The 27068-nt window shown below is 36.9% G+C and overlaps 1 protein-coding gene and 1 long non-coding RNA gene across 2 annotated transcripts in view; both read left to right on the top strand.

The window, feature by feature from the left end:
• LOC149415985 (uncharacterized) overlaps positions 1-27068 on the top strand; it is a 498120-nt gene that overhangs the window by 333954 nt on the left and 137098 nt on the right. The window lies entirely within an intron of this gene.
• Positions 7116-7579, top strand: LOC149415995 (uncharacterized). Its single transcript, XR_016303559.1, has 3 exons — positions 7116-7215; positions 7304-7445; positions 7547-7579. It is a non-coding gene; the product is annotated as an uncharacterized LOC149415995 (long non-coding RNA).

A 27068-nucleotide genomic window follows, 5' to 3' on the forward strand; every position in this document is an offset into this window, starting at 1 on the left:
GTTTGCCACTCAAGTTTCCACCTATCTTCTGGGGTGAGAGGTAGTCGGAGGAGCCTCTCTCCTTCCGCCCAGAAGGGCTTTCGGGACTGCAAGCGGCATGCCGGGTGGGAGACGACATCTTCGTGTAGAGGTATTGCGCTTTTTTGCAGCGCCTTCTTGTATTCCCTCAGTGTTGCAATTTCTCGCCTGATGTTTGGCGGGGTTATGTTTGCAAGTACGGGGAGCCAAGGGAGAGGAGTAGATTTTAAAGTCCCGCTGATGGTTCGCATTGTGGCATTAAGCTGAACGTCTACCATGGAAGTGTGGGCGCTTCTAGCCCATACTGGAGCACAGTATTCAGCCGTTGAGAAAACCAGGGCAATGGATGCTGTTCTGAGCGTGTTGGCGTCGCATCCCCAGCTAGTTCCAGCTAGCTTATTAACTAAGTTAAGCCTTGTCCTGGTTTTTTTACCCACTGTTTCCATGTGTTGCCGGTAGTTCAAGCTCCTGTCCAAAGTAACTCCAAGATAGCGGGAGTGGGGGTCATGGTAAATATTTTTTCCATCAAACTGAACACAGAGTTTGGCATCCGCTTGTGAATTGCTAAGATGAAAAGCTGTCGCAACTGTTTTCGACCCATTTGGCTTTAGTCGCCAATTGAGGAAATATTCTTCCAAAGCCTTTAGGTCAGAATTGAGGATATCTTCTGCTGCTTTAAGGGTTTTGGCTTGAGCTGTGACGGCGATGTCATCTGCGTAAGCAAATTTTCTGCCTTCAGTGTGAGGGAGGTCTCGAGTGTAGATGTTAAATAGCGATGGGGCCAGCACTGAGCCCTGGGCAAGGCCATTATTGAGGGGTATTTTTTTGCTTTTTCGCCCTCCTAGAAAAACCCTGCAGGTACGGCCAGTTAGCAGTTGCTCAATGAGTCGTACTGTGTTGCCATCCTCTATGGTGTCGTACAGTTTAACAAGGAGGCCTTTGTGCCACACCGTGTCGTAGGCCGCAGAGAGATCAATGAACGCTGCCGCAGTCTTCAGCCGTTTCTGGAAACCAGATTCAATGTGTGTTGTCAGTGCTAACACCTGATCGCAGCAGTAACGGCCTGGTCTGAAGCCAACGGAACATGAAAAATATTTTTCTTTACCGTGAATTAGCACTTCAGATAACATGTATGGTTGCACAAGGAACATTAATGAGGTTTTCCTACGATGTAAGACAGCATATGGCTCTTCAGTTGGCTCTGTTGATAAAATGCATACTTGCACTCCAAACATGAAGAGGTTTTTCTCCACTGTGAGTCAACATGTGCCTCTTCAAGAGACCCTTTCGACAACACGCATAGTTGCACACGGAACATGAAAAAGGTTTTTCTACACTGTGAGTCAGCATGTGACTCTTCAAATAATCCTTTCGATTGCATGCATAGTTGCACAAGGAACATTTAAAAGGTTTTTTTCCACTGTGAGTCAGCATGTGGCTCTTCAGTTGACTCTTCTGATTACACGCATAGTTGCAAGCGGAACATGAAAAAGGTTTTTCTCCACTGTGAGCCAGCATGTGTCTCGTTAGGTGGCTCTTTCGATAAAATGCATAGTTGCACACGGAACATGAAAAAGGTTTTTCTACACTGTGAGTCAGCATGTGACTCTTCAAATAATCCTTTCGATTGCATGCATAGTTGCACAAGGAACATTTAAAAGGTTTTTCTCCACTGTGAGTCAGCATGTGGATCTTTAGGTTGCTCTTGCGATAACTTGCATAGTTGCACACGGAACATGAAAAAGGTTTTTCTCCACTGTGAGTCAGCATGTGTCTATTTAGTTTACTCTGTTGATTACTTGCATAGTCGCACTCCGAACATAAAAGTGGTTTTTCTCCACTGTGAGTCAGCATGTGTCTATTTAGTTTACTCTGTTGATTACTTGCATAGTCGCACTCCGAACATAAAAGTGGTTTTTCTCCACTGTGAGTCAGCATGTGTCTCGTTAGGTTGCTCTTTCGATAAAATGCATAGTTGCACACTGAACATGAAAAAGGTTTTTCTGCACTGTGAGTCAGCATGTGGCTCTTCAGTTGACTCTTCTGATTACACGCATAGTTGCAAGCGGAACATGAAAAAGGTTTTTCTCCACTGTGAATCAGCATGTGGCTCTTCAGCTGACCCTTCCGACAACACGAATAGCTGCACACGGAACATGAAAAAGTTCTTTCTCCACTGTGAGTCAGCATGTGACTCTTCAGATGATCCTTTCGATTGCATGCATAGTTGCACAAGGAACATGTAAAAGGTTTTTTTCCACTGTGAGTCAGCATGTGGCTCTTCAGTTGACTCTTCTGATTACACGCATAGTTGCAAGCGGAACATGAAAAAGGTTTTTCTCCACTGTGAGTCAGCATGTGGCTCGTTAGGTGGGTCTTTTGATAACATTCATAGTTGCACACTGAACATGAAAAAGGTTTTTCTCCACTGTGAGTTAGCATGTGCATCTTCAGCTGACCCTTCTGACAACACGCATAGCTGCACACGGAACATGAAAAAGGTCTTTCTCCACTGTGAGTCAGCATGTGCCTCTTTAAATTTCGCTTTTGAGCATTTGAATAGGTGCACTTGGAACAAGAAAAAGGTTTTTCTCTTACATTGGTGCTTACGTTCATTGCAAAATTTGACTTAGGAGAGAAGGAGTAGTTGCGATGGGGAGGAGTGTATCCATTTTCCACAAAATGCGTCTGAAGATCTGTCGACAAATTTGAAAAATAACTTGGATGAAAATGACTCGGTTAAACTTATTTCCTAAACTAAGAGTAAATAAGCGAAGTAAGTTCGTAGAAACTTTTAAAATATAGGCGTGGCCGATTTGTTCAAGTTTACAATGAAAATTGGTTTTACCTGCTGCCTTGGTAATTCTCCCAAAGCGTTCTAAGCATTCCTCTTTAACATTCGGCAGGTCTATGTCAATTTTCATATAAGTAAGCCCCGCTTCAACTTGTCGGGGTCCGAGATCCGCGTTTATGGTAACTGTCTCCACATTTATGCTTCCTGGAATAAAAAAGGACAATAAATAGAATGTATCTTTGCATGGCCAGCCCCGAACCAAACGGCGCCTGGCGCGAGTTTAATTGTGGCTGCCCTAACAGTCTAAATTAGTACACGCCAAGGCAAGATATCACTCTAATCAATGAAATGATGATTTGTGTTTTTTTTTAACGCGATATTTATCAAAATTAATACAAAGGGCCATGTGTTAGGTTAAATATTCGACACCCGGAGCAAACTGCTCCAATCGTACCCACATGGGGTAGCCCTGTATCTTCGTATCTTGAAAAAAAAAAATTACGAATAAAGATACCATTGATCAACAATGGAGAAACGGGAGTTTGGATGGAAGTTTTAAAGGTCAATATCAGATTCAAATGACCTCAGACGTCTGCTTGAGGGAACTTCTTCAAGAATTAAAAACCCTGCTCTAGAACACCGTAAGTAGAGAGTTTTAAGTCAGTGGGATAGTGTTTTCTCAATCAATATTTGTGAATTTGTAGCGATCGATACTGCTAGAGTATTCGAGAAAGCCGACCGGTTTAAAACGCATGGACTGAGAATGTACGAGACAGTTTATGCAACAAATTTCATCGCGTAATGTAAATAGGTACCAGCTACCTGTCTAAGAGCTACCTATTCGCGACGTCCAAGCGAGCTACCTACGACAATACTTTGCGAGTTGGACTATGTACATTGCGCGCATTCGCTAGAAGGTTCTAGCCTATTGCCTAGGCACAAATCTAGCGCCATAGAAACTACCAGAAGAATCTCGCTGAAGCGATGGACCCGTAGTTTACCAGCTGTCTCGTGTATTTACCACCGCCGCCGGCTGGGCTATATAAGTAGGCCCAACGCAGCGAGTAGTCAGTCACATTAACCCAGTCAGCCAACGTATAACGCCGCGTTTGTAACCTTGATCTAATTATTCACCCGCATTCCGCGCCAAAAATAATATAGTGCCTCCTCGTATTTATCCTGTAAAATAAACGCGTTATTGTGTGTATTAATTGCTTTTTGTGCACTTTTAAATAAACGCTCCAACTGAATAAATCGAGAGTTTATTTAGTGCACCAAGTTAACCACAAATTTTTAACGTATAAAAAATCCGTGTTATTTACTTTTACTTACCGTCCAAAATAAAATTAGCTGAAAATCGAGGAGTCGACAACTTATTGTAAATAATATCATACATTTAAAAGAGTGCTGTATTTTGATGGTTTCCGGCAAGGACGCATTTTAAGGTAAATACTATATACATCACATGAATTACAAGACAGGATGTTGTGAAAAAGTATTTGTCCTGTTTGCACGACGTTTCAATTCAGAGATGGATTCCGGACGTCCGAATTTAAGGTTCTATATTTTATACGTATGAAATGCAATTGACTGGCTGTTTGAGTACTCTCCACATATTGCAAGCATTCCTTCGTAACAGCTGGAAGGTCGAAATCTAAATCTGAAAATGCAATTTCACCTCCACCTTCTTCCTGGAGCCCTGGTTCCGTCTTGATGGATATAGTATCTGGCTTCAGTAGATCCATGGTCTGCTTTGGTAGAGTTTGGTAATTTGTTTAACCCCAAACAAATATATCTGAAACAGAACAAAGTTTTAACGGACTTCGAAAATAAATCAGTTTTTTTAAATTTGGATTCTCAAGTCGTAGCAAAAATACAAATTAGAAAACCTTGAAACCTTGTTTTGACAAAGGTTGAGAGGGACGTCGTTTATCGTGGGTAAATTCTTTATTTGTTTACTGTTATGTCTACCGCCATTCCGTTGTAATCCACCTGAAATAAAACATCCGTAATACGTATATTTGTTGTAATTTTTAAAAATGCATTTGAAATTCCAATCTAATAATAGGTACATGTCAAATTGACAGTTTAAACATTCTGCTCTGACAAAACGTCCAATGATTCCCTAACTAAACTGGAAGAACGGCCGCTTCCAAAATGAATAGCAATGAATTTTAATATTATTACTTACCAATAAGCATCAAATGCATGGGATAATAAGTTTAACAGGGCGGGATAAACAGAGTTTAGAAACAGGAAGAAAGACTGTCGGAGAAGAAAGCACATGTCAAAAAATATATAGGTTATGCATAGACAAGAATGGAGTCATAGACAATTAATATAATTTTCATGAACATGGCCTTTACTTCCGTATTGTAAATATTATAGCTCCATCAGCAGACAACCTGCTCGCATGCGATAATTATCTACGTTTTCTATGGTTTTTCTATCATCGAGTAACAGGGGGGGTCGACTCCGACCTAAATTTTGGTCCTAGAATGGTGGCGCTTTATGTGACGTCATAGCAATATTTAAAATGCCAATATCCAATAGGAACACTTTGAACGCCATAGAAGAACTGAGTTGTATAAAATGGGATATCTGTGGTAACAAAAGTCAAAACACCACATGTTTATGGTTATGTTCATGGTTCTTCGCCGACGTAAATATTTGTGAAAAGTGAAAGTAGATTTGTTAAAATGCCTCGCTAATTTCGCTGTAGTGTCGAAAGCTGTGAGGATGTTGTTTCAGTGCGACACGACAATAACGAGAGTCTGTTTCGGGAATGGGCGTGGAGAATTGGCAGAATAGATTATATTTATTACCCGATTTTGGCAAATTATGCACATGTTTGTAGTTCGCATTTTGCAAAAAAATTAAAAACGACTTGTGGCTCGTTGAAAAAAGATGCTTTGCCGACCCTTAATCTTCCAGATATCGGAATATATCGGGATTTACCTGGTGCACAAGGGACCCGGGATGTTAACCAAAATGCAGGTGCGAATCTCCCTCTGTTTGTTTAATGTTTCTAATGTAACTTATCATTAACTTTATTTATTATTAGAGAGATAGAATGAAATAATAGACGTTGATTTGAGTCGTTATTATGATAAAGATATTCATTCAATAGAATTATTATTTCTTCAAAGCCAGCAACTGAATTACAGATATAATATTCTATGTTTTGTTTGAGTAATGTGATGTTTATTTATTTCAGAAGCTAATGTCTTCCCTGAACCCGGCAGCGGGCTCATTGCTGCCAAAATGGACGTAGAAGCGTATACCTTCATACGCTTCTATATACAACTGTTTTATTTTTCTCTAAAGGAAATAATATTCTAATATTCTGTTTTGGTGTGTTAACATTTTATTGTCATTTAAAATGTGTTTTGTGTTTACACAAGCTTGTATGTCCCTTTTTTGTGTTATCTGTGTTTGAGTAATAAAATAATTCATGCAATTATGAGTTTTTCATTTTTAAATAATATTTTAGGCTAATAAATTGGGACCGTATTTATATTGTCTATGGTAGTACCGTTTTTTTTTTACTTTCCTCTATCTTTGGTCGATGGTTTGTGACGTCGTGACAACTATTCCCTTCTCATGCCCTTCTCCACCCTTCTCTTTCTTTTTATCTTAGTTCCAAAAAAATCCGTCGGACGAAATATGTTCAGTACTAAAAGCACGAAGATGACGATCTAGGTGTAGGTTCATTTATGTCGAGTAATTATCAACTAATTTTCGATAGAAAGCGTATTTTGGAATTTCTAATAGATAATTATCTATTACAAAGCAGTAGATAATTGGACTATTGGTTTTAGTAGTAGTTCAACTGTCAAAAAGTGTTACTTGTAGGGTTTGCGTGTGTCGTATTTTTGTTAATTATTGTAAAAATGGTGAGTTTTGAAGATTTGACGCACATACAAGCGATCGAAGACATGGAACATGCCGAATATTTAACTGAAAGGCCACCAAGAAAACTTTTTTCAAGAAATGATGCATTTAGTCTGAGTAATGAACTGTTCATAAAAAAATTTCGACTATCTAAACAATTGGTGCTCAAATTAATTGATCTATTGTCGCCTTTGATGAAAGAACCGTATAAAATCAAGTCTGTAGATGAACGAAGGTAAAAACGATTAATGATCCCCGTTATATGCAAACAAATCATTTTTTGTACTCAATCAGTTGTTTTTTTTCAGATTTTAATTGCGTTGAATTTTTTGGCACAGGATCTTACCAACATCCTATCCTGTTGGGTCAAATTTAAATATGGCAGTATCGCAATCTACTGTATCAAAATCTATTTGTTAAGTAGTGAATGCTTTAAATCATCCTACCATTTTTGACAAATGGGTGCGATTCCCATCTACATTAGCTGAGTTAGAAGCAATTAGGAATGTGTAAGTTATTATTTGAACCGTATTGAAATTTTAAAGTCCTGTACATTTTTTTCAAAGTATGTATATAGTTTGAACATTATTATTTCAGATTTTATAATGAACATGGATATCCCGGAGTTGTAGGATGTGTGGATTGTACACATGTGGCAATAGTTCCACCTTCAAACATATCCTCTGATGAACGATCATATGTGAATAGGAAACAATATCATTCCATTAATGTACAGTTGGTAAGTAATTGAGTTTTCCTTAATTGCTAGAAACATAATTATTAGTGATATATCAAATGAATATAATAAATCTCACACCATCGAAAATGTACTTTTTTTAGATATGTGATGCACGGCTCAAAATCATACATGTTAATGCAGTGTTGGAAGTGCTGGAAGCACACATGACTCGCTCATTTGGAGGAATTCTAGCATTGAACCTTTATTAGAGATGTTATATAGAAGAGGCCACCGAGGATTTTATGTGATATTTTATCTAATCATCTTTCGTCATTTACTTGAAAATAGAACAAAGTTAAGGTCTTCAAAACAAGTTATATTTCCCCAGCATTCATCATTAGATATGTACCTATACGTCTAATGAGTTTCTGATATGTATGTTCCACTGTTATATTAAAATAAAGAGCATTGATAATTTTTCACCTATAAATGTATATGTATTTTTACAACAATATCATTATTCATATTCCTATTTTTAGGTGACTCTGGATACTATTTGCGGCCGACCCCAATTGCAAATGTGCAACCTCACTCAGTCAAAGATCACCATAATACTGTGTTTAGAAAAGTACGTTCAGTGATCGAAAGGTGCAACGGTGTGTTGAAAATGTGCTTGTTAAAGCATAGGTGCCTGCATTATAAGCCTGAAAAGGCATCTCAAATAATTAATGCATGTGTCGTCTTGCACAATATGTGCATTGATAATAATGAACCATGATGAACCAGAATGAATTCATGATGAGCACATCGATTATGATTTCGGTGATATCAGTACAACCGACAATGTTGGAGGGAGTTCAACAAATGTTGATTTGCTTGCTGGAAGGGCTCTTCAGCGTCAAATTGTAAATAATTATTTTAGAAGGTGATTTAGAAACTATTAAAGATTTATTTTATTGCTGTTTATTATAGGCACATCATAGGTTTATTGTTTGTTGAATTTACATTCGTATTATTTTTTTTAATTGCTGCTTCGTTCTGTTTTTTTCTTCTATTTTTATTAAATTAGTTTTATGTTTCTGAATAACTATCTGTGAACATTAATGATTGGTCTGTTTTTTTGTCATCGTCTTATGTATATTGTATTGCTAAGACTGTTTATTTTCCTCAAATTAATAAATAAATACAAATATGTATGTATACATATTATTAAATAAATAGTAAAAAAAACAATATTTGACAGTGTTCCTATAAGTTGCCCGAGAATAAAATATATTAAAATTTGTAGTACCTTTATTTTTTATTAATCACCTTACTTTACTTTCATTCCAACATACATAGTGGTACATTCATTTGTATAACATGTGGTACGATGCATTTTAGTAAGCATGTGTGTGTGTGTGTTACAATGCAATAATTGATATCAAATATCTCAGGAGATTTGGTAATAATTAAAATAAATATTTTATTTATTTATTACAAAATCCTTTTTACAATTATAACAATTTTTGACAATAAAATATAAAAGTATACAATATTAAGTTTAAAAGTTGAGTAATCGGTATACTATTTTATTGCATTTTTGTTTAATTTGTGGATTATGCTATTCTACTAGGCTATGCCTGTCCCAGAGTAGCGTTATAGAACGCAATTCTATTTTATTGTATTTGTCATAGTATTTACTTTTATAGAACCTACATAATATGTTAAAATATTTTTATTAGTTCCCAGTATGCAATCGATTGAAATGTATTAAATAAAGGGACATAAGGACGTAAGGACGCCAACTACTAATATTTTTAATCTGTTTGATGTTCCAAGTTTAGGAAAAATCTATGCTAAAAATATTCTAGTTCATCACTTAAAAAATAAACCAGAGGCAAACCCCTCTCACGATCATAAAACCAGAGCCAAGCAAATAGACATGCTAAATATTCCTAAATGTAATTCTACCTTTGGACAAAGAAACTCTGAATGTTTAGCAATAAAATTATATAATAAACTCCCTCTCAACATAAAACAAAGGAAAACGAAAAATAACTACATTAAGGACATCAAATCTTGGCTTAAAGAAATATCGGAAGAAGAACTAGCTAATATATTTAAAACATCATCTTAGTCGCTGAAAACGTATACTAACATATATATAGTCCCCCTCAGCACAGGATCTCCCAGTGAGGAGGACTTCAATGATCTGTTTTAATTTTATATATATATTTTATTTCATGTGCCATACAAAAATGTACCTAATTATTTAAAAAAATAACTAAATAAAAAAAAGTTATTTTATTAATACAGTTTCTTTTGTGTACTTAAGTGTTTCATTTCTTTTACCGTTGGAAATGATCAATTTTTTTGGTATATGACCTAACTTAACTTATGGAAAATAGCAAAAAGTTAATGGTATTACTTTTTGCTATTTTCCATAAGTTGTACAATTTTTTTCAAGTATAGATTAGTTTGCCTTACTAATCTATTTTTTTTAGCCACAACTAATTGCTGCTTTTGTATCTCAAGCTTCTCCCTTTTGATCTTCATGTTCTCTTCAGAATATTTTTTTTTGCTACCATAATGCTCCTTACTCTTTTTTTAAATAATTTGGTGTTGATTGTCCCAAGATGCAATCTACTTCAATATCACTTTGATCATCACCTATGGGACTGTTCACAATTCTAACATGATCTATGGAAACCTCTGTATTGTCAACTGCATTAAAATCATTGGAATTGTGTAGTGTTGTGACTACATCTGTATCATCTATCCCCATATTAAACGTCGCTATAGATTCGGAGACACCCACGTGTCCCTGTATCGATGCTGGGTTTATTGTCTACAGGATTCTGGCTTCGTCTTCCGTGAGGTCTTCTTCAAGAGACGGTCTTCCACCTGTGCCCCTCGCAAACCGAACTAACTTGGCCTGTTTATTTTTAGTTTTGGCTTTTAAGTATTGCCAACACTGAAAAATAAGAAAGTTAAAGGTTAATAATGTATTCAACACAACCTTTTCAAAGTATTAACATTCTGCTAATATTATTTATAAAAGTGCGACAATATAAGTGATGTCAGTTTATTACAAGATATGATGAGGGGTGTGGGAGGGATGGGGGATATAGGTATAGGATAAAGAGACGTAGGACGGGAGTAGATGGGAAGGAAGATTGTGTGGTCTTTTTTGGTGATGTGCAGGACGCATTTACACTATCGAAAAATTGCGACTCTTATCGTTAAAACGAATACTAAATTATTAATTTTTTTATTAAAAATGAACAGTAACTGATTTGAATCCCCTGAAATAGTATCGCTGATAAATTATCATGTTCCTAGTAGACCAACTAGAATCATATTATACTCATATTATTGTAACAATACTGCCACTAATGCTCAACAATTTTTTTTAATATATCGCCTGCGTAGATAAAGAAATGATTTTGAAATCAATGATGAATGAAGTCTGTTATCATTTATAAAAGATGCACAGAAATATGTTTTTCGTTAGCAAGAATCAAAAGATAATTAATAAAGCGTACTTTATTCACTATTTGTATTTTATGATATTGTTGATTAAATCACCGTAACAATATTTTATTTGGAAAACAACAGTTTGTAGATGTATATGTGTAATTTACCTGAGAAATTAATGATTGATTACATTACTACACTAACACATTTTAGCTTTAATAATTATACAGAACAGCTAATGCATTTTATTTAAAATTACAACAAGAATTACCCCATTAGACATGTAATTTGGTTTATTTGGAAAAATAATAAATTTTAAACACATTTTTAATTAACTTTAAATGTGAACTTACGTAGGTAGTACATCAAGTTGAATACATATTTGTAATTCGCTAACACTACACTGGCTTTACATTTTTATCCCAAAGAACTTTAACAAGCAATATTTTAGACACGAAATGATATAATTTAACTAATTTCGGAGACCGTGTCGCGTGGCCTCGAGCGAAATGTGAAACTCTAAGCCAATGAGATCTGTTATTTATTTCTAAAAGAAAACGGAGTTGGGCGTGTCGGTTTCAAGGCCAGACCCATAAATAAACCACTAACTATCATCGACATCCTCGGGCTTTATGTACGTAGCATATTGGTCCTCTATTTAACCATAAATATGTGAAGAAAAAAATTTGCGCGCAAATAAAAATACGTCACACACCCTCGACGAGGATAAAGGAAACTAAAAAAAGGCGCGACCATAGACAATATTTATTTATTTATTTATTGTAAGAAGCAAACAGCAATTTTATACAGGATAAGTTATACAAGAGGTTAAATATGAGGTAAGCCAAAATAGTTTCTTATGCTAATGTTGGTTAATGTGATATAATACAAAATTGTAATTGGTTATAACCATTACCTGAAAATGGAATTAACAAAAAATAAAAAATAAGAATCATATAAATATATTATAAGGAAGAAGGAATAGGAAAGGGCAAGAGGCAGAGGAAGATGGGATGGGGACAGGAGACGCTCATGTTATACCTTTTCTATAACTGTGCATTGATTTAATTAACATTTGTGGTCGTACGCTTGACTTCGTTTCGGTATTTCACAAGAGTATTATTAAGAATATCGATATTGTTAAATTGCGTGTTATATTGCGCGCATATACGGGGGATTGGAGAATTTTTTCTAAGGTTGGTTCTGCACGTGGGCAAATGAAAAAAATAGTTTTGTCTGGTTGGCCTTGTAGGTATGTGAATTGTTAAATAATTTACGAGTTCAGGAGAGTCCAGGCCGTTATTCAGAATTTTGTATAAAAACATTTGATCAGATATTAATCTACGTGTTTGAAGTGGAGTAAAGTTGTGAAATTTTAAGGATTCGGTGTTATTTGCAAAGAGTAATTTAAATTTATAATTTATGTGTTTAAAAAATTTGTTTTGCACACTTTCGATTCTCTCAAGATGGCATTGGTAGAACGGTGCCCAAATTAGTGTGCAGTATTCTAAGTGGGGGCGGATATACGTGGTGTAAAGGGAATACATAGTTTTAATAATGCGAAAAGGTTTAGATATCCGAATTATAAATCCCAACATTTTATTGGCTTTGTTGATTACTTCGTTAACCACTCGGAACATTAGAACGTCAAAAGACGTAAATATGATAATAGCGGTCAAGACATTAGTACGTCTTTTCACGTAAGCGCGCGAGATTTTACAAAAATCGATTTATTTCCATCACTAGTATACGGATTGCCATGATTTAAAAAACAGAGTATCGATAATGAATAACGCTACGCGTCTGCATTCAAAAATATCTATGGAATCTTGAGGTGCATTATCTGAGTCGATTGAATCTGTCAGTTTGTTCGTTCGTAATTTATTGCGTTTTTAAATAATTTATTAAAAATATTTTAGTTTGGACGGTTAATATTTTGAGGTGACCAATAGTTTTTAATTATATTTCTTCAATATATAAAGTGTTATTTCTTTATGATACTCAGAAAAAAGTACATTTTTCACAGCTTTGAAATAATGGTCAGCGATTTTTACATATTTTTGACGTTTTCAGAAAATGTATATTTAGAAACGCAAATATTTACGTATAACAAAACAATGCGATAGTGAATTTCATAATCTTTCCAAAACATTTTTTAGAATGAAGCTACGTTTCCCAAGACGTGAGTTATGATGCTTTTAGCAAAAGTCGTGAATAACACAAAAATTTCCGCGTTTTGACAGTTCTCAAAGGAACACATAGCATACAAATGCCTTTGTCTGAGAGGTTAATGTGTTTGATAAAATTTAGTTTTACATCCAGTACTACCCCAAGGTCACGGATTGATTCTATTTCATTGATATGTGTATCATGAAAGTTATAATTAAAATAAATTTTATTTTTGTTGCGCGTAAAAGATAATTTGTTGCACTTAGAAATGTTTATGATTAATTTGTTTAATTTACAGTATGCAAAAAGACGATTTAGGTCTTCTTGAAGTTTTATGCAGTCATTGATAGATTTGACTACTAAGTAAATTTTTTTGTCATCTGCATATGCAAGGTAGTTAGCATGTAAAAAACATTTATAAATATCAAATATATATACATTAAACAGTAATGGTCCCAGATGGGAACCCTGCGGTACGCCAGAGGGCACAGTTAAGAAACTAGACTTAGTTCCCTCAACTGATACGCACTGTAGTCTTTTCTGCAGATATGAAGTTAGCCACCTAAGTAAGTTGCCATGGATTCCTAATTGGTGTAATTTTTTAACGAGGATAGAGTGGTTAACTTTATCGAAAGCTTTCGAGTAATCTGTGTAGATAACATCAACTTGGTGTCCATTATCCATATTGCTTGTTAAGTATTCAGTAAAGTTGACTAAGTTTGTTATTACTGACCTTTTTTGTAAAAAAACATGTTGTTGATTTTGTATGCTGCGGACAATATATTTATTTTGGGAGGTGGTCAATGGGTACCGCCGCCCCGAGAACCATACTCTGGGTTACCAACACCTCTGCCACAGGTCACCTGAAGTGGTTCGCTACGTTTGGTGACTTAGCAGGGGTGCCCGGGCTCATGGAGGGTTGTGCGTTCTGGATCACACTGATGAATGGGTCGGCCTACTTACTGCGGGGCGGGCCGGGCTGGGAGAGGCCGGTTGAGGGAGATCCAGTAAACCGGTTATCGCTGTCCGGGCCGCTGGATAGTACAGGGGCCCGACCCTTGGGCTCACGACCAAGGGTGGGCTGCCCCATCAGCCAGTGAAAAAACCCTGCCGCTGATGTTGTGCCGGTTCGTGACCGGAGAGGACCCAGCATCCAGCGTTTGGGGCGCACTGGGCGACCTCCACAGCCGGACTCTCCTGCCCATTGCCTAGAACCGCAGTCAGAAGAACATACCTTACATTTGGTGTATCCAGTTGCTTCACTCTCCAACTCCCCACCCAACCTTTATAACCTAATCCTTCCCAACCCATCCTAAATCCCACAAACAAATAAAACAAACTTAACAACTATGAACTCACAACAACAAATTAATATAAACTCAGCGACAGCGAACAGTAGGAGTCCTCAGTGTGGACCGAGGATGAAGGTGAATTTCGCTAACATTCGCGGTCTGCACACCAACCTAACTCCCATCCACCACCACCTTCTCTCACAAAATCCCCATCTCCTCTTCCTTACGGAAACACAGATTGCCGAGCCCCCAGATACCTCCTATCTGAACTGCCCAGGATATCATCTGGAAAGCCTTTTCAGGCCAAAAGGAGGTGTCTGCCTTTACAGCCGTGCTGACATCAGCTGCGCTCGTCTCGCAAATATCGAGAGCGCAAAACACGAAGAGTAATGGGTACGTGTGGATCTCACCGGTATGATGAGAATTTATGCGTGCCTATATCGCTCACCAAACCTTGCCGAATCAGACACTGTTGAGTTTTTTAAATACTTGAGTGACACTGTAGATATTCTCTTGCCCCGTTACCCATCGGCCGAGTTTGTAATCCTGGGGGACTTCAATGTTCATAATGAACAATGGCTGAAGTTCTCGGGCCCAACAAACTCTGCCGGTAGATCAGCGGAATCCTTTGCTCTTATCCATGGACTAAGCCAACTCGTCGAATCTCCGACCGGAATACCAGACATCCGATCACATCGAGCCAACCTACTCGATTTGTTTCTCACTAGTGAGCCACTCGGGTACAGAGTGGAGGTGACAGCGCCCTTAGGATCCTCTGACCACTGCCTGATTACCACCTCTGTCCCATCCTCCATGAACCGTCAACCCGACAAACATGTAAAGAGGAAGGTATGGCAATACATGGCAGCAAAATGGGATGGCATGCGGTCTTTCTTCGGCGCCTTTCCTTGGAGTACTGTATGCTTTAGCTCCGAGGACCCATCAATTTGTGCACGCGAGGTAGGAGAAGTAATCACATCAGCAATGGATTGCTACATTCCCTTCTCCGTCAAATCCTCTGGAGCGGGCACAAAACCATGGTTTGACCATCGCTGTGCTGAAGCTGTCAGACTCAAAAATACGGCTTTTAATGCACTCCGGAAGATTAGCTCCATGAATAACCTTTCGGAATACCGAAAACGGGCAAGGGATTGTAAGAGAGTTCTAAATAGAGCTAAGAGCAATCACGACCAGAGAATTGCGAAAAAGCTGGCTGACTGCCCCACTGGTAGCCGTGCTTTCTGGTCACTCGCTAGCTCGATCGGAAGAAATTTCTGCAGAACCACTTTCCCACCCTGACCAAGCCTGATGGTCGGCTGGCTAACTCGGCCCGCGAGAAGGCTGAATTATTAGGCAAAATTTTCGCGGAAAACTCAACTCTTCAAGATAACGGAGAGACTCCCCCTTCCATTCCGCACTGCGGTTTTCAAATGGAGGAACCGAAGATCCGGAACAGAGAGGTTCTCCGAGTCTTGAACGAGCTGAAAGTCGACAAAGCCAGTGGGCCGGACGGAATACCTGCCTTGATCCTCAAGAGGTGCTCTGCAGAAATGACTCCAGTGCTCGCGAAATTATTTAGGCTCTCTCTCAAAGGTGGAAAGGTGCCAGATCTTTGGAAAAAGGCAATCGTCCACCCAATCCCAAAAAAGGGGGACCGTTCCGACCCTTCTAACTACCACCCCATAGCCATCACTTCCATACTCTCGAAGGTATTAGAAAGGGTGGTTAACAACAAATTGCTCACATATCTCGAGAATAACAATATCCTACGCGATCGGCAATATGGATTTCGTCGAAACCGATCGTGTGGCGATCTACTCGGATATGTAACGCATATTTGGGGGCGGTACATGGAACGTTTTGGTGAAACCCAAACCGTTGGGTTGGATATCTCCAAAGCCTTTGACAGAGTCTGGCACCGGGCGCTTATCGGGAAGTTACCATCGTATGGGATCCACCCAACCCTGCATAGTTGGATTGCGGACTTTCTGAGGGGAAGAACAATTCAAACCGTGGTTGACGGCTCTTCTTCCTCACCGCACCAAATCAATGCGGGGGTGCCACAAGGATCTGTGCTGTCTCCGACGCTGTTTTTATTGCACATCAACGATCTCGTTGAATGTGCACCAATTCACTGCTACGCTGATGACAGCACCGTTCACGAGGGTTATCTTTTTGACAGGCCCCCTTCCACCTATGATGTCCGAACAGCTCGGGAAGTTTTGAAGCGAAAAATTGACCACCATCTAGAGATGGTTCGTGCCTGGGGTAAGGCCAACTTGGTCAGTTTCAACGTCTCAAAAACCCAAGCGTGTCTGATTTCGGCAAAGAGGGAGATCAATGACTATCTGGTGCAATTTGATGGGAGCACTCTCCCCAATAAAGACTCCATTGAAATGCTTGGAGTTACTATATCAGACCAGCTCAAGTATCGGGGATCCATAGAAGCCCGAGTAAATCAGGCCTCCAAAAAGTTGGGCGTCTTGTACAGGGCTAGGAGATTCTTCAACAGTGACCAGCTGCTGACCCTGTACAAGTCTCAAGTCCGCCCAACTATTGAATTTGGGAGCCACCTTTGGGCTGGTGCCCCAAAATACTTGATAAACCTGCTTGAGTCTGTGCAAAGGAGAGCGATCCGTCTGATTGACAATCCGTTGTTAACAGACCGATTGCCTTCTCTAATGCATAGACGCAATGTAGGCATGCTGTGTCTGTTCTACAGGTATTTCAATGGAGCCTGCTCCAAGGAGCTAGCAGCATTGATTCCTGATGCACCGGTGCACGTGCGCGAAACTCGACGGACACGAACTGAACACCTGTTCACGGTTGACGTTGGCTTCATGAGAACGGGCCGTTTTTACGACTCGTTTTTATGTAAGTCGGCTCGTATGTGGAACGAGCTACCGGCATCTGTTTTTCCTCCCTCCTATAATCCGAGCCTCTTCAAGGCCCGCATTAACAAATCCCTTCCTACAGCCCCTACCTTACTCCGCCTCACAACGCCACCCAACCGGGTGGTGACATAGTTCCCCTGTCTGTGCACTGCACAGGCAGGGACACTCTTGTGAGGTGTCACATAAAAAAAAAAAAAAAAAAAAAAAATAGTTATATAAATTTGATCGTACACAATACGCTCAAAGAGTTTACTAAGTACTGTGAGTATTGAGATTCGGCGATAGTTTGCAATGTTACTTTTTGAACCAGTTTTATGGATGGGGATTATAATGGCTTCTTTGAATTTTGTAGGAAATATTCATTTTTTTAAAGACATGTTAAATAAGTTAGTTAAAGGAAATGCAAGATTTTTGGCACATTTTGAGATAAAATATGGCGAGATACCATCACTGCCCGCACCCTTTGTAACATCCAATTCATTCAAGTATTTATTGACCAATGAGTTGTTTATTTGTACGTCCCCGTTCGGGTTATCAATATTAACGCAGGTAGAATTATCTATATTACTGGGATCATCCGTGCCCTCATCGCTTACGTAAGTAGATTGGAAGTTTTTACAGAACAGTTGGCACACTTGATGAGCACCGGTGCCTGACTCGTCTTTTAGGTTCATGATTTGTGGTATGCCATTTGTCCTATTTTTGTTCTTAGCGTAATTCCAGAGATTTTTATTGTTAGTTGGAATACTAGAGTCAACTGAATTTATATATTGGGTGTAACAATGTTTCTGTAAGTGTTTTTGTTGTATTCGTTTGATAGAAAACTCTATGTAATCTACTGGATTATTATTTGATTTCCATTTTTTGTGTAGTCTTTGTTTCTCATTTATGATTTTGATTAGGGGAGGTGAGTACCAGTTAGGAAAATTTTTCTTTTTGATGAAACGTTTAGGGACAAACTGGTTAATGGTGTTATTTAAAATGTCATAAAAAGTATAAATTGCTTCGTCAACGTCAGCATTATCGTGAGTGAAAGACCAGTCTGTTTTAGACGGGTGTTGGTTTATTAAATCATAATCAGCTTTATCATACCGATAAATTTCTTTTGGAGGAGCATTGATAGTTGGAAGTGTGTCTAATTGTAGTATGATTTTGAGCGATGGATGGTGTAAATCCTCTTTGACAAGAGGGTTGTATGCTTGATATACAAGGCATTCCTCATTACAGATAACTAAATCTAGTATACGTTTATTGGCATTTTTGATGGAATTGTATTGGTTCAGTTCAGAGTAATGGATTGTGTCAGTAAGTAAGGAAGTAATTGAATTTAAATTTTCAGGTGTTAAGTGTGAATTTCTATCTTTTGGTTTCCATGTTATGGTGGGCATATTAAAGTCTCCAATTACGAGAATAATATCATCTGGGTTTTGATCTTTGACGTTAGCAAGCAAACAAAGGAATGAACTGAGAGCATTTTCATATCCATGTCCCTGTGGTAAGTATAGACAAGAAACATGGATGGTACGTTTTGAAGTATAGTTAGACGGGGGAATGGTTACCCAGATGCATTCAGCATTACAGACCAAGTCTTCGCGAGGGTATGCGTTAAGATTGTTATGAGTTATGATCATGACTCCACCGCCTCGACGAGAATCTGATTGGGTACTAATGCTATTAATTGTAATGTTATTTGTCCTATCCCGTCTAAAAATACTGTAAAATTCAGTTGGTGCCAGTTCCGGATCTAAAATAGAATCAATAAGCCAAGACTCAGATATACCGAAAATGAAGCAATCGTCATTCAAAAGAATATTATTGTGAAAAATCTCAGTTTTAGTTCGTAATCCTCTACAGTTTTGGTATATAATATTTAACATTGTAATTTAGTAGAGTAATAGTTGGGTACAATTTGGTTATAATATATGAGTATAACTGAAGAGTAGTGTATTATGAATGACATGTACGATATTAAATTGATAGAATAATGTACAAAAGTGAGCATCAAGTACAGGAGGAGGGGGGATAGCGAGATAAAGATGGGTAAGGAGAGTGTAGGAGTGTATCTTCTATATTGGGTAGTATATACATTCCTTATTGTAAATATACAAAAATATATATAATTCTCATTCGCAGCCTACCCCATTCATTATCCTAAAATATTATTTTTAAAAAAAAATGTTTAAATTGTCGAAATATTCCATCACAATATGAAAAATGTATATGACATAGTCCTGTCCTGCAAAAACGAGCTTTAAGTATCCTTCTTTACTTCTCATTTTCTCAGGACAGCGCAAGTTAGGTAGAATCTTGTTCCAAGATGAACAATCAATCTGTCTTAAAAATAATTTAAGATTACTTGAAATTTGAAATCAATAAAGAATTATATTTGAAATCAATTATAGGGAAGGATTATGATAGAGAATTTGAACAATTGATCAAATTTCAAGGTTCATTTTAAGGTTCTGTGAAAGTCTTATACAAATTCTGTTTTTATATATTTATGGGCTAGTAGCTTGACAAAACTGAAATAGTAACAGAAATTGAAAAAATCTAGCACAGAACATGAAAATTAACTTTAAAATTTGAAGAGTTATGAAAATTCTCCGAAACAACCCGTTTTTAAATTACTTAATATGATATATGAAGATGAGCTTTTCGACAGCATCGAATTTTGACATTTCTCTGCTTTACAGGAAAATGAAACACTCAGTATTTTTTATTTCGTTTAAGGGTTTAATTTATACATATATATATAAGGATATTAAATTAAAGATAATTATTGGACATGTATTCTCTATCAGAAAAAAGAATTTCCTAGTCCTGATAAGAAGGGCGCCACGATTCTTTTTTTTTTGCACAAAATATAATTTTATTAATGCATTTTTTTGTTAGAAAAAGATTAATTTATTTATTTATTTTTCATGTTCTCCGTAAAACGGTTATTCACCAATACATTATGGAGAAGATTACAAATTAGGCAAAAAGTATAGCAAAACACATAAAAAGGTCAGTTTCACTACTTTGTGACATACGTCAAAAGATAATTGTTAAACTGCCTGTAGGTTACGTTAAAAATGTCGATGGTCAATGCAGACTCGTTGAGCAGTTCAGTCGCTCTGTTGACTGGGGCGTTCTGATAGACAGAAGTTCTCGCTTTTGGAGCATAAAAAAGGGTATGGGACCTTCCACGAGTATACTTGTCTGGGACATATAAGTTAATCTCTTTCAAAATAGGTGGATTATGTATAGTTCCAGAGATTATCTTAAAAAAATGTTTTCCTAAAAATATTTTTCGGCGGGCTTCTAATGTATTAAGATCGAGCATTCCTGCTAAGAATAAGGATGGATACAGGAAAGGGTAGTACTTATATTCCCTCATATATAGGTAACGCATGAATTTCTTTTGCACTTTTTCTATTTCGAGAATATGGTTTTGCTCAGAAGGGGCCCAAATAATGGAGCTATATTCCAAGATACTGCGAACAAGTGCTTTATACGTTCTTCGGATTGCGATTCCGTTGATAAATGATCTTGAATTACGAAGAACAAATCCAAGCATTTTGTTGGCACGGGAGACAATATCAGATATATGGGATTCGAAAGAGAGATTTGCTTCAAAAATTACGCCAAGGTCTCGAATCTCATTTTTACGTGTTAATTCATGTTTATTAATGTGGTAGGGGAACAGGAATGTATCTTTGGACCTTGTAAATGTAACGACACTGCATTTCTGAATACTGAAGGGTAAGTTGTTCAGTTCCGACCATTTGACAAGAGAATCAAGATCGTTCTGCAGAAGAATGGAATCGATGTAACTTTATCGTACTATTATCGTACCCAGAAAAATTAAAGTAGAAATTATCTGGTTCTTCAAAGGCTAGGTTCATGAAAATTTAATTATTGTCTATGACTTCATTCTTGTCTATGCTTAACCTGTTTATTTTTTGACAAGTGCTCTCTTCTCCGACAATTTTTCTTCCTGTTTCTACAGTCTGTTTATCCCGCCCTGTTAAACTTATTATACCATGCATTTGAGGGTTATTGGTAAGAAATAATACTAAAATTCATTGCTATTCATTTTGGTAGCGGCCGTTCTTAGTTCAGTTAGTGAATCATTAGGCGTTTTGTTACAGCAGAATGTTTTATACTGTAAATTCTGCATCAATGTATTATAAGATTAGTATTTCAAATGCATTTATTAAAATGATAACAAATACATGGATTGAAGTTGTATACTTACAGATGGATTACAACGGAATGGCGGTAGACATAGACGGTAAATAAATAAAGAGTTTTCCCAAGATAAACGACGTTTCTCTCAACCTTTGTTATAACTTCAAGGTTTTCTAATGTGTATTTTTGCTACGACTTGAGAAGCCAAATTTTAAAAACTGAATTCCGTTACAACTTTGCTCTGTTTCAGGGTTAAACTAATTACCAAACCGTACCAAAGCAGACCATGGATCTACTGAAGCCAAATACTATATCCATCAAGACGGAACCAGGGCTCCAGGAAGAAGGTGGAGGTGAAATTGCATTTTCCGATTTAGATTTCGACCTCCCAGCTGTAACGACGGAATTCTTGCAATATGCGGAGGGTAGTTGCATTGTATACGTGTAAAATATAGAACTTTATATACGGATGTCCGGAATCCATGTCTGTTTTGAAATGTCGTGCAAACAGGACACATACTTGTTTCATCCTCTCTTATAATTTAAAAGGTGTATTGGGTATTTACCCTAAAATGCGCCCTTTCTGGAAACTACCAAAATACAGCACTATTTAAACATGGTTTTACTATTCACATTATGTTGTCGGTTCCTCTATTTTGCCCTAATTTTATTGGAACATGATGTCAATAACACATATTTTTTAAACGTTAAAAATTCATAAATATTGATTTAGAAAACACTATCCTATTGACTTAAAACTCCCTACTTAAGGTGCTCCAGAGCAAGGTTTGTCTTTCTTGTTGAATCTGTCCCTCAAGTGGACGTCTGTGGTAATTTTTATCTGATATTGACCCTTAAAACTTTCATCCAAATTCCAGCTTTTATGGTTTCTTTATTCGCTAAAAAATAGTTTATAGTTTTTTTAATTAAAAAATGTTTCGTTTTACATCAATGTATGAAGATACATGGCTGGCCATATGTGGACGCAATTGGAGCAGTTCGCTTCGGGCGTCGAATACTCAACTTAACACATCGCCCTTGATATTATTTTTTATAAATACCGTGCTACAAAAAACCAAAAATCATAATTCTATGGATAACATTGATATCCACCCTTGGTGTATACTAATTAAGACTGTAAGGGCAGCCAAAATTAAACTCGCGCCTGACGCCGTTTGGTTCAGGCCTGGCCATTCAAAGATATTTTCTATTTATTCTCCTTTTTTATTCCAGGAAGCATTAATGTGGAAACAGTTACCATTAATGCGGATCTTGGATCCCCACAAGATGAAGCGGGGCTTACTTATATGAAAATTGACATAGACCTGCCGGATGTTAAAGAGGAATGCTTGGAACGTATTGGAAGAATTACCAAGGAAGCAGGTAAAACTTGAAAAATTGGTCATTTCCTATTTTTTTTAACGTTTCTACGAACTTACTTCGCTTATTTACTCTAAGTTTAACTGAATCATTATCATCCATGTTATTTTTCAAATTTGTTGACAGATCTTCGGACGCATTTTGTGGAAAAATGATTCACTCCTCTAAACCACAATTACTCCCTCTCTCCTAAGACAAATTTTGCCATGAGTTTTCAAAAGCGAAATTCAAACGTACACATGCAGATTTACAGTGGAGAAAAACCTTTTTCATGTTTCCTGTGCAGCTATGCGTGTTATCGAAAGTATCAACTAAAGATCCACATGCTCACTCACAGTGGAGAAAAACCTTTTTCATGTTCCGGGTGCAACTACGCATGTTATCGAAAAAGCAACCTAACGAGCCACATGCTGACTCACAGTGGAGAAAAAACCTTTTTCATGTTCCCTGTGCAACTATGCGTGTTATCGAAAGGCCCGTTGCAGACAATCAGTGATACTGAACCTTTGGAGCAGATTAAAAAAGTTACGGATATTAGTTCAGCGCTCGCCGCTCAGACACCGACAAATCTTAAAGATATTCAAGATCTAGTCATGAACAAGACGTCCAATCTGGAAAAAACACAAAATGATATTCTAGATCAGAATAACAAAATACTTGAAAGTATTCAATTTATGAGTTCTCAATATGAGGATTTCATGGCTAGAATCCGTGACATCGAACTAAAAAATGATGAACTCACTAAAAAGAACTCAACCCTGGAAGCTAGGATTTATGTCTTGGAAAAATGTGTGGACATGCAGGAAAGGGAACTCAAAGCGAACAACAAGAGGCATCCCAGAAATCAAAGGAGAAAATCTGCAAGACGTTTTTTTTCACGAAGTCCTTCACTGATACAAAGGACATTGATGCCATTCATCGCGCAGCAAAAAAAAACAACAAGAGTCATCCGAGAGAAATCATTGTTAAATTCAAAACGAACATAGCAAGAGAAAACCTGTTAACAGACGTAAAAACTTTCAACAAAAACAAACAGAATCCAGAAGACAAATTGAACACCTCAAACATCGGTATAGCTGGTTCCTGCTCGCCGATCTTCATTTCAGAACAACTAACATTTCGCGGTAAACAGCTGTGGTACAAGACACGAACAGCGGCGAAGGAGAAACAATATCGCTTTTTTTGGATTAAACGGGGGCAAATTTATCTTCGTAAAAACGAGGGAACTAATGCCATTGTTATCTCAGACGAAAGCAAATTGGCTGCGCTTTAATAAATTTGAATTAATGGCTATTCTTTCGAGGTATGTCTTGACCCGTGCATTTATGTCTCGCTCTATATTTCTCCATATTTGTTTCATTTCCTACCCTTCTGGAATTCATTTGTTATGTTATGTTCACATGGGCATAGCGCTTGGGTCTCACCCGAGCGTCGCGTGTTCGATTCCTCAGCTGGCTAAGTCCTCCATCACAACACAAGCAACATTTTCGGCTTTCTGTGGTGGTAGTAGGAGATTTTCAAACATTGTTGGGTTATTCGTAACCCGGGAATGTTTGTCTTTCTTTAAAAAAAAAAAAAAAAAAAATGCATGTTATGCAGTTCCTGCTACCTTATTTTTATTATTATTATTGTTTTGTCTTCTTGCTATCTCTTTCATAGTACTATATCTAATTACATTATTTATACTATATTATTATATATTACTCACATTTGTATAATTTACTACCGTTTTCTAATTCATTCGATATCAAGCAATTCTTGCCACCATTTTGTTTTTACTTCTTGCTATCTCATTAATAGTACTACATCTAACTACAACATTTGTACTATATTATTTATATTAAGCACATTTACCATTTTAACTACATTTGGAATCGCATTTAATTATATATTACTCGGGAACCAACTTCTATACAACACACAACCAACACATACTTATGATTCAATTAAATTATGATACCGGAAATGATTCCGGCATAGATCTTAACATGAATGTCATTGATGATATGAACAATCTAAATAACTATAAATGGTGTGCTTACGGCGTTAAAATTATACACAAAAATATAAGAAGCATTTCTAATATTGACGATTTTTTAATTTTTCTGGATCAATTCAATTACCAATTCGACGTTATTATTTTATCGGAATGCTGGCTTAGTAAAGATTACACCTCAAAAGTTATTCACAATTACTCTGAACACCACACAAACATATATCTTAATAAGTCTAGCGGGATCGTTGTATACATCAGAGACGGACTTCAATCTCAAGTTGATGAAATTTTCTTATCACAAGCCAACTGCCTGAAAATTGTATTGAATAATAATCTATGTATTTTTGCAATATACAGATCACCCTCTTTTCAAAATATTGACACTTTTCTGAATTCACTCCAATTAATTATCAACAGCTCAAAAAATATAGAACGGCAAATAATTATAGGCGACCTCAACATATATACAATTACCGAATACCACCGCCAATCCAACGATTACCTATGTTTGCTAACTGAAAATGGGTTCATTCAGACAATTATTAGCCCTACTCGTGAGCAGGGCATGAGTAAATCTTGTCTTGAACACATCAACGTCAAAAAAATTAACCATGTTGACTCATTTGTCATTCACTCTATAATCTCAGATCACTATACAACAGCACTCTGCCTTAAAAACAAACCTCCTAATCCTGCTAAAATTAAACATGTTGCAAGAATAAACTATAATAACTTAATTGAAGACTTCAGCTCAGAAAACTGGCAAAATGTTCTAGACCAAACTGATGCCGACTCATCGATGAATGAATTTATCACTAAATTACATTCATATATTTCTAAACATACAAGCAATAAACTTATACCACATAAACAAATAAAACTTACGCCATGGATCACCCCTGGCCTTATCAAATCTATTAACATTAGGAACCAACTTCATAAAAAGGCGAATAGGTGCCCTGAAAATATTATAGTACAAGCTCATTACAAAAATTATAGGAACTTTTGCAAAAAACTAATAAAATCGGCCAAAGAAAATTATTATAAAAAAATAATTTACGAAAATAACTGTACTCCAAAACGTTTATGGGAAGCATTTCGCAATATAACTAAAACAAAAATAAATAAATCTTCCGATATTAAATCACTGAATATCAATAACGCGAACACTTCAGACCCAAAAATCATTGCGAATTTTGCCAATAATTATTTCACGTCAGTGGGAGTCACACTTGCGAAAAAAATTCTCAACAATCTTAATACAACAGAATCCGATCTCGCTAAGTTAAAAATCTCTAATTTCGGTCATAAATTAGACAACATCCAAACAACTTCAAACGAAGTCATAAATATAATTGACGAACTTAAGTCATCGAATGCTTGTGGTCCTGATAACGTTTCATCAATTCTGCTAAAAATTACTAAATCCTTCATAGCAACTCCAATCGCGTATATTTCCAATCTAAGCTTCAATTCAGGAAAATTTCCAAATCATTTAAAACACTCTATTGTTATACTGCTTCGCAAAAATGGAGATAAATCGCAGATACACAATTACCGGCCAATTTCTTTGCTCAATTCAATCTCGAAAATTGTAAAGAATCGTCTAAGTCATTACCTTGAAAAAAACAATATCCTTTCCAATAGACAGTATGGCTTCAGACCAGGATTGAGCACTGAAAATGCCATTACAAACCTGACGAAAATCATCTCCAACAATATAGATAGAGGAAGAAAATGCATTGCGCTCTTCTTGGATCTAGCCAAAGCGTTCGATACTATCTCACACAAAATTCTCTTGAAAAAACTACAGCGCATCGGCATTCAGGGTCAGCTACTTAAGTGGTTAGGTAGTTATATAGAAAATAGGAGCCAAAGAGTTAATATTAACGATACTCTAAGCGATCCGGCTGATATAAACTTTGGTGTACCTCAAGGAAGCACTCTAGGACCATTTTTATTCAATATCTATATAAATGAATAATTATGTAACAGTTCATTTGCCGATCATATTATCACCTTTGCCGATGACATAGTATTATTATTTGAAGGCAAAAATTGGAATGAAGTTCATAGTAATGCAGAAATTGGTATTAACAAGGTAAAACAATGGCTAGATAATAATCTTCTCACTCTCAATACTGACAAAACTAAATTCATTTGCTTCAGTGCAACTCAAGCGGGACAACCAAGAGAAACTCAAAGAATTATTATACACCATTGCAATGACCCAAACACTTGCAATTGCAATATCTTAGAGTATGTGGATAGCATAAAATATCTAGGAATTATTGTAGACAAGAATCTGAGATGGAATGAA

This window comes from Hesperophylax consimilis, chromosome 17 (genome assembly GCF_061612785.1).
Source record: "Hesperophylax consimilis isolate HC1 chromosome 17, BYU_Hcon_1.0, whole genome shotgun sequence".
Classification (NCBI taxonomy): Eukaryota; Metazoa; Arthropoda; class Insecta; order Trichoptera; family Limnephilidae; genus Hesperophylax; species Hesperophylax consimilis.